At 43.9% G+C, this 6,974-nt stretch overlaps 1 long non-coding RNA gene across 1 annotated transcript; it reads right to left on the bottom strand.

The window, feature by feature from the left end:
* Positions 1-1,656: 1,656 nt before the first annotated feature.
* LOC109502419 lies at positions 1,657-6,603 on the bottom strand. The gene is made up of 2 exons (XR_002161005.3): positions 6,388-6,603; positions 1,657-1,868 (listed from the first exon to the last, which is right to left on the bottom strand). It is a non-coding gene; the product is annotated as an uncharacterized LOC109502419 (long non-coding RNA).
* Positions 6,604-6,974: the final 371 nt, after the last annotated feature.

Below are 6,974 nucleotides of genomic sequence, written 5' to 3'. Positions count from 1 at the left end.
CCCAAGGAAGAAAGCTGACCCCGTTCCCACGGCTGCCCTGCCCTCCCAGTGCTAAGTGTGCCACAACACGTTTGGAATGCTTTCTTAAAAGTTCCAGATCATTCGATGACTCCCACTGCAGCAAGTCTCTCAGTGCTGGAACTCGGGCTTATGTCGGAGGGCGGGCGGGCAGTGGGCAGGCCTGGCAGCAGCTGTGAGGCTGGCCCCCACCCCAGGAGGCTTGGGGCAGGTGGAGGTGGAGCGGGAGGTAATGACCGTTTGGAGACAACCTATTTAAGCCACTGTTTGTTCTATAATAAAAATGACTCGGTGGCTCTGAGCATGAACTCTCAAAGGGAGGGTGCTGCAGGAGGCAGGTGGAGACTTTGTTTTAACCAAATGAACCAACAGGAGCTTGGGGCTTTGTTGTGAGGAGGGCGGGCTTTGCAGTGGGCCTTCCTCCCTTCCTCAGACTTGTTTGCTCATAAGGCAACTGCTGCCCCTGAGGGACTCTGTGGATGAGGCAGCTGCAACAGAGGACACAGGGTCAAGGATTGGGAAGGGCTAAGCATAACTCAGACACTTCAGGAAGGGGCTGAACGGAACACAGTTATGTGAGCCACCTTCCAAAACACACAGGTACATAGCACATTGTCTCCCTTCTGTTATGCACATGTTTTCACAACAGCAGGAGCAAAATAACACCCACACCATATCCTAAAGGGCACAGAGTCTGAGCTGTGGCAACTGTCAGAAGCAATGATTTCCCAAACCCAGGGCCCCGGGGAGAGGAATCTCATAGGCCTCTGGAGAGGAGAAGCCCAGCTGAACCCAGTCCCCAGGGAGCTTCTCGTTGCTGCCCCAGAGACACCAACCTTCTCCGAGATTGCACGGGCATCAGGATGCATGTGGATGCTGCAGGGGAATGTTAGCGTCACAAACCCTGAGCCTCGCCCCATAACCTTCCCCCCAACCCCAATCTGGAATGATTTTTAATATGTGCTATTTGCTTATTTCAGGGAAAAGAGTCAATCTAGGTGCAAGAGGAGGGCAAAGAGAGTCCAGAACATTGGAGCAATAAAAGTGAGGTCAGACAAAACCGTGGAGTCTCAAAGCTTTCCTACAGGCAGGGTTTCCGTATGGATTTTTACACCAAACAAAAGACAAACGACCCATTTGGTCCCGGGAATCACAGGGAGGGCAGCTCTGGTGGCGGAGCTGGGCTGTGGAGGGGTGTTCTCATAGTGTCTGCGGCTGCGGGTTGGAGCTGCCCCCCAGCCCCCCAGTCTCCGGGCGTGCAAGGCTAGTGATTGGAGGACTCAGTCTCTGTCGGCCATCTCTCGGAAGCCGATTCCTGGCTCAGAGAATCTCCCTGCTGGAGAGATAGGGAGTCTTCTGCAGGTCTCTCCTGCAAGCTGCCTCGCCCGCTTTGTATTGTCTCCTGGCGTTTGCGTGCGCCCTGCTTGCATCTAATGTATATTTATTCTCAAGGACTGGGAGCCTCAGCGGGCAACTGAAATTTAAGTGAGTGAATGGCACAGCGGTACTGGGGAAGATTCATTATCTGTACATTTCTAGGTTATTTGACGTGGGAGATTTTAAGCAGTTTATGTGGCGAGGAGAAGGCAAAATGACAATGCGCAAACCTCCTATGATATGCAAAAAACATGCAGCCGACACAGAATTGCCGTTTATTAGATAATAAATGTGATGCCAGATTTTTCTAAAGAGCACCAGGGAAAATAAATACTCAAGGTATGGGCCAAAGTCCAAGGGCCAGCGCTGAGTCCTGCCCGTGGCTCTGGCCACCTCCTAGGGGCTCCACTCCTCTAGATGAGATTTGGTTCTCTTCACTGCAGCATTATGAAGCAGGGACACTAAGACGACTCCTTTGAACATGAAAAATAGAAAGAAACCCCTTTTTAATCTTTGTTTTTATGGCTGCAAACATGATTACATAGAGGAAAATCAATCCCTATGGAACACGATAGATAATACAAAGTAATTGATTGGCCTTTATCATTTTCCGTTACGATATTAAAATAACACCATAATATCAAGCGGCAGCCACTGATACATAAAGGAAAACAGGAGCTGATTATGTCTAAGGGTAATCAGGTCAGGGAAGTGTGAAGGTAAGATAAATAAGGTAAATACAAAAATGGAAAAAGGCTTAAAAAAAGCAAAAGGGAGTTGGTGGCAAAGAGTCTACATAATAGAAGGGAGATCTGATGTTGGGAATATCATTAAGCAATAAGCCACGAGAGACAGTCTATTGCAGCTGTGTGATTGCAGCAGGTCTCGGTTGGTGTCCCGAGCCATAGGGGCCAAAGCTGAGTGACTTTAACTTCTCAGGAAGTGCAGTAATCCTTTCAGAATACAATGCCTGCAGCCTGACTGCTATCAGGCTATGAAATTTAGGAAATAAAATAGGGGAAGCATTCAGCAATTGGTATTTCCCAGGCACTGATGCCACCAGCATGGCATCACAAGCAGCCACTTAGAAAACCTGCATTTGCAGCCAACTTTCCAAACTGCCAGAGACCAGAGCAGCTTTGTCAAAACCCCAAATGCCATGGTTTGTGTCCTAATGGCAAGTAACTGAGGCAGAGCCGTTGAGAAAAATTGCATCAAAAGAAGGCCTAGGTACATTATTCTATGTTCTCCCCTATTTCCTCTTTCCGTGTACATTTATTCTCTCAACATGTATTCATATTGACAAATACACGCATAGAAGTTATTAATTATACCATTTTACACACCTATACATATATATATATATACACACATATATATTTTACATATGTATGTGTGTGTTAAATAACACAAACACATACATGCTTCGTGTCTGATCAATAAATAAATACATTTAGGAGCTAGTTCATTAAAAATATACCAGATAGTTGTTTTGGTCCCTGTGTCACTACCTAAAATGCTTCTAATTTAGATTTCTTAGCACAATGTCATACATGTGTTAAGCAACCATCACAAATAACCCTGTTGTGGCTGGAGGTCAGTTTTCATATTCACATTTAAAACACAGTATAAAAATGTCATGCCCACCAGAGTGATCCAGCCTTTTGGCTAAGCAGCAATCAGGAATATAGCTTAAGGTGGTGAAATAAATCACCGTATGGGCTGTGAGTATTAGAGCACTGGTTAGCTGTGATACCCTCAAGAGATGTGGGAAGTGGTTGTTTACTCAGCAGAAGGACTCCAGATAGTATAGAATTTGTTCTTAACTTTTCTAAATCCTGGGGAATTGAACTTACTTGTTCATTCATTCACTTATTCATCCCACTAATTGAAGGCCTATTACAGGTCTAGAACTGAACTTGGTGCTGAGGTGGCAGAGATGATCTCAAGGGGCATACAGGCAATTAGGGAGCATTGCTATATTTGAACAAATATATGAAAAGGTCCTAGTAGATAAGACACAGTTGCTACGAAACACAGGGCAAACAGAAGTCAGGGAAAGGATTCACAGAGGTAGGTATGGATGGAAAGATCATTTATAGACAGAAAAGATGAGGAAGGGCATTTTAGGCAGCATGACATTCATATAAATGGTCCAAAGACATAAAGAGGGGCAATGTGTTGGGGAAAATAGGAATGGCTGGAATGGTGTGCTGAGTGCATGGGATGGAGTGAGGGGAGACTGACAGCTTTCCCTCTACAAAATGAAAAAGCTGTAGATGTGGTTAAGCAGAGATAGAGTCTGATTGGATTCTTTCAGAGTGATGGCACTTTGCTATAGGGTAGAGAACAGTTGGAGTGGGGAAAAGAGGGACTATCACACCATGCAGTAAGACACCGACCTGGGTGAAGCCTAATGAACTAGCTGTGCTAAGTGCAAAACGATCCCATCAAAACAGTCATACCATGTACATCAAATGTTCTCGGCAGCAAATGACAGAAAGCTGAAGCAGCATCTCATCTATGAGAGGTTCTGTATGTGGCCTGTATGTGGCCCTGTATGTGGCCTGTCAGGGTTCCAGCTCCATTTCTCAGCCATTCTCTTAGCCATGCCTCTTCCATGTGCTGACTGTCCTTGGACTGGTGACAATATGGATGCAGCAGTTCTAGCAGACTTATCTGAATATACAATGTCCAGAGGACATTTTTTAGTGTCTCTTTATTAGGAATGAGGAGTCCTTTCCCCAGAATTTTCATCAGGCCTCCCTCATTTTCATTGGCCATATGAAGTCAAATGCCTATTCCTAATCCAATTACTGATAGATAAGGTTTTATAACAGACATCAGAGAGTCAACTACTATTCATGTCGTGCTTTCCTGTAAACATCTTTCCTTTTGATCTTGTATCTCTCCTACTGAAATAACTTCTAGGTGGTTCTGTAATTAGAATTGCATTATTCCATGCCATCCTGTGTACAAATACTGCTTCATTTCTTTATCAAAATCAGATTACATCTGGTTAATCACCATCCATGAGGATTGATGAGATGTCTTCTATCAATTACTATGCATGGTTTTCCTTCCTTCCTTCCTTCTTCTTCCTTCTGATGCATTGGAATCCTACTGTTTACACAGATCCGGAAGATGCAAGAAGGTCCTGGCTCTCAATCCAGGGTGCCTCCCTGTGGTGCGCCTAACTCAACCTGTGAAGTCTACTCAGATGTGGTTTAAGGTCCCCACATTCTCTTAAAACCTGTAAATCCCATCTTATTTTCAGGGCCTGGAGAACCAAGGCCTATCTGGTATGGAGGGTTAAGTTCTTCAGACAAATTCAGTGTAATGGTCTCAGTTGGTATGCATAGGTCTGTTAGTGATTGTCTGCTGAGATCCATCTCTACCTGACAAATTCCCCCCAAACCTTGAGGACCCCAAAACCTGGCACCCTAGCGGGGGAGACAGGAGGTGTGCTGGGGGAAATTAATTTCATTTCTTCCTGATGAGCCTAGAGCCAGCCAAATAAGACATAATTATTCAATTGTGCAATGTACAGCAGTAAGAATTCCTAAATGCCCTGATATAGTGCATCAGTGTATTGAAGGAGTAAACACAGCTATCTTGGGCCAGCTTGAGTCTAAATTGGTCTTTTAGAGGAAGTCAGATTTTGAGGGTTTTCTAATCCTGCATGTCCAGTATTTCCTTCTTCCATTACCTTTGCTCTTCAAGACCCACCCCCCCCCCACACACACAAAACCCCAAAATCAATTTCCTGAGTTTACTGATTTGAGGTGCTTATTAGCAGGGAATGATTTGATTGATTAAATCACATGAAATATGAACAACTGACGACCCTGATTAAAGTGATATTCTTACCAGGGATATTTAAAATGTAAATCTCTCTGAGGCACCTGGGTGGCTCCAATTGGTTAAGGGGCCGACTTCGGCTCAGGTCATGATCTCGCGGTCCGTGAGTTCAAGCCCCGCGTCGGGCTCTGTGCTGACAGCTCAGAGCCTGGAGCCTGTTTCAGTTTCTGTGTCTCCCTCTCTCTGACCCTCCCCCGTTCATGCTCTGTCTCTTTCTGCCTCAAAAAATAAATAAACGTTAAAAAAAATTAAAAAATAAATAAAATGTAAATCTCTAACCCAGATGAATTGACCTGTAATGGTGGTTTTCAGGCATTAGGGAGGAACCTAATTACTAGGAGAGTTGCAGGTGCGACCTCTTAAATTCACACTATGTGGTTGAGCAGCACCTTTTAAAAAACCTCTATTTAAAATATCGGCTGAAGGGGCTTTCTTCCCCACAAAACAAACAGTCACAAAACAGTGACTCCCTTGAGGGCAAGACAATGCCTCAGCCCCTAGCACAATTCCTGTCCCACAGCAGCTTCATGTTGTTTGATAGTTGCTTAAAGCATCTTTTTACAATTAATCTGTTACATGGGCTCTGGGGGAATCAAAAGGAGAATGAAGAGATCACTTGTTTTTCTTTTTCATTCATTAAATGATCCATATTTTCTTAATCTCTCACTGCATTTATATTCTGTAAATCTCTATGTTCCAGTCTGAACTGTCTTAACTTCCTCACAATTCCCTTCAAATGCAGAGTTCCCATCAAGGCTTAGTATTTTCTATCTGGATCTTTAAGTGACCAGTGAAGAAATTCCCATGGTTGAAGTATTCATGCATTGGGTTTGTGTACCAGAGGACTTAACTTGCCTCTTAGCTCCTTTAGATGCCCATGTGTGTTTCATAAAGATTTCTTCCAGGTAAGATTTCTCTGGATTTTTTTGTCATTTTTCTAAAGAGTTAAAAATCTACTTCGGCATGAGCTTGTGGTTTGGGTTTAAATTTTGAGGGGTTCGTTTCCTTTGAGCTGGAATAAGATTGTAAGTATATGTAGGTTCCAGGGATAATTCTCACTCGTTCTTTAGCAGAGGTGACACTCTTGCAAGGTGAACCAGCATTAAGGCCTCATACACTCCCCTGGCCTACCTCCAAAATGCTTCATGCTTCTTATTTCATGTTATGATAGATCATTGTGTTGTCTGTTCACCATCTTTTTCTCTCTCCAATTGTCCCTTCCAACCTGGTGAAGGTGTTGGTCACAAGCTGTTGCCTCCTCTGCCATGGTGGCAGGCATGTGACTCAACCTGGGCCAATCAGGTTACTCTCCTCTGCTCTTGTGATTGTTCCATAAGTGGGCACATGACCCAGACATAGCCAATCAGAGTCATCCTCAGGAATTTTGCTGAATTTGTTAGGGAAGAAGCCCTTCTGTTTGCAATAAACTGTAAAGATGACAGAAGCTTTGAGTTAATTTACTGGGGACTATTTTTGCCACCAGGTGCAAAGAACTTACCATGTACAAAGAGAAATTAGAACCAAGAGATGGATGGATGGATGAAGGGAGGGAGATAAAGAGAAGGATCACTGATGACAATGTTCGGGGGCCTGACTCCAGCCATATCTAAAAATTTGAACAATTATCTTTTTTTTCTGTTTAAGCTAATTTGAACTAGGTTTCTATAAATTATGTCAAGAAGACCCCAAATAAGCAAACAAGTATGTTTCCTTTTTAT

The sequence above is a fragment of the Felis catus genome, chromosome C1, assembly GCF_018350175.1.
Source record: "Felis catus isolate Fca126 chromosome C1, F.catus_Fca126_mat1.0, whole genome shotgun sequence".
In the NCBI taxonomy this organism is placed as follows: domain Eukaryota; kingdom Metazoa; phylum Chordata; class Mammalia; order Carnivora; family Felidae; genus Felis; species Felis catus.
This window is presented reverse-complemented; position numbering and strand designations above follow the sequence as displayed.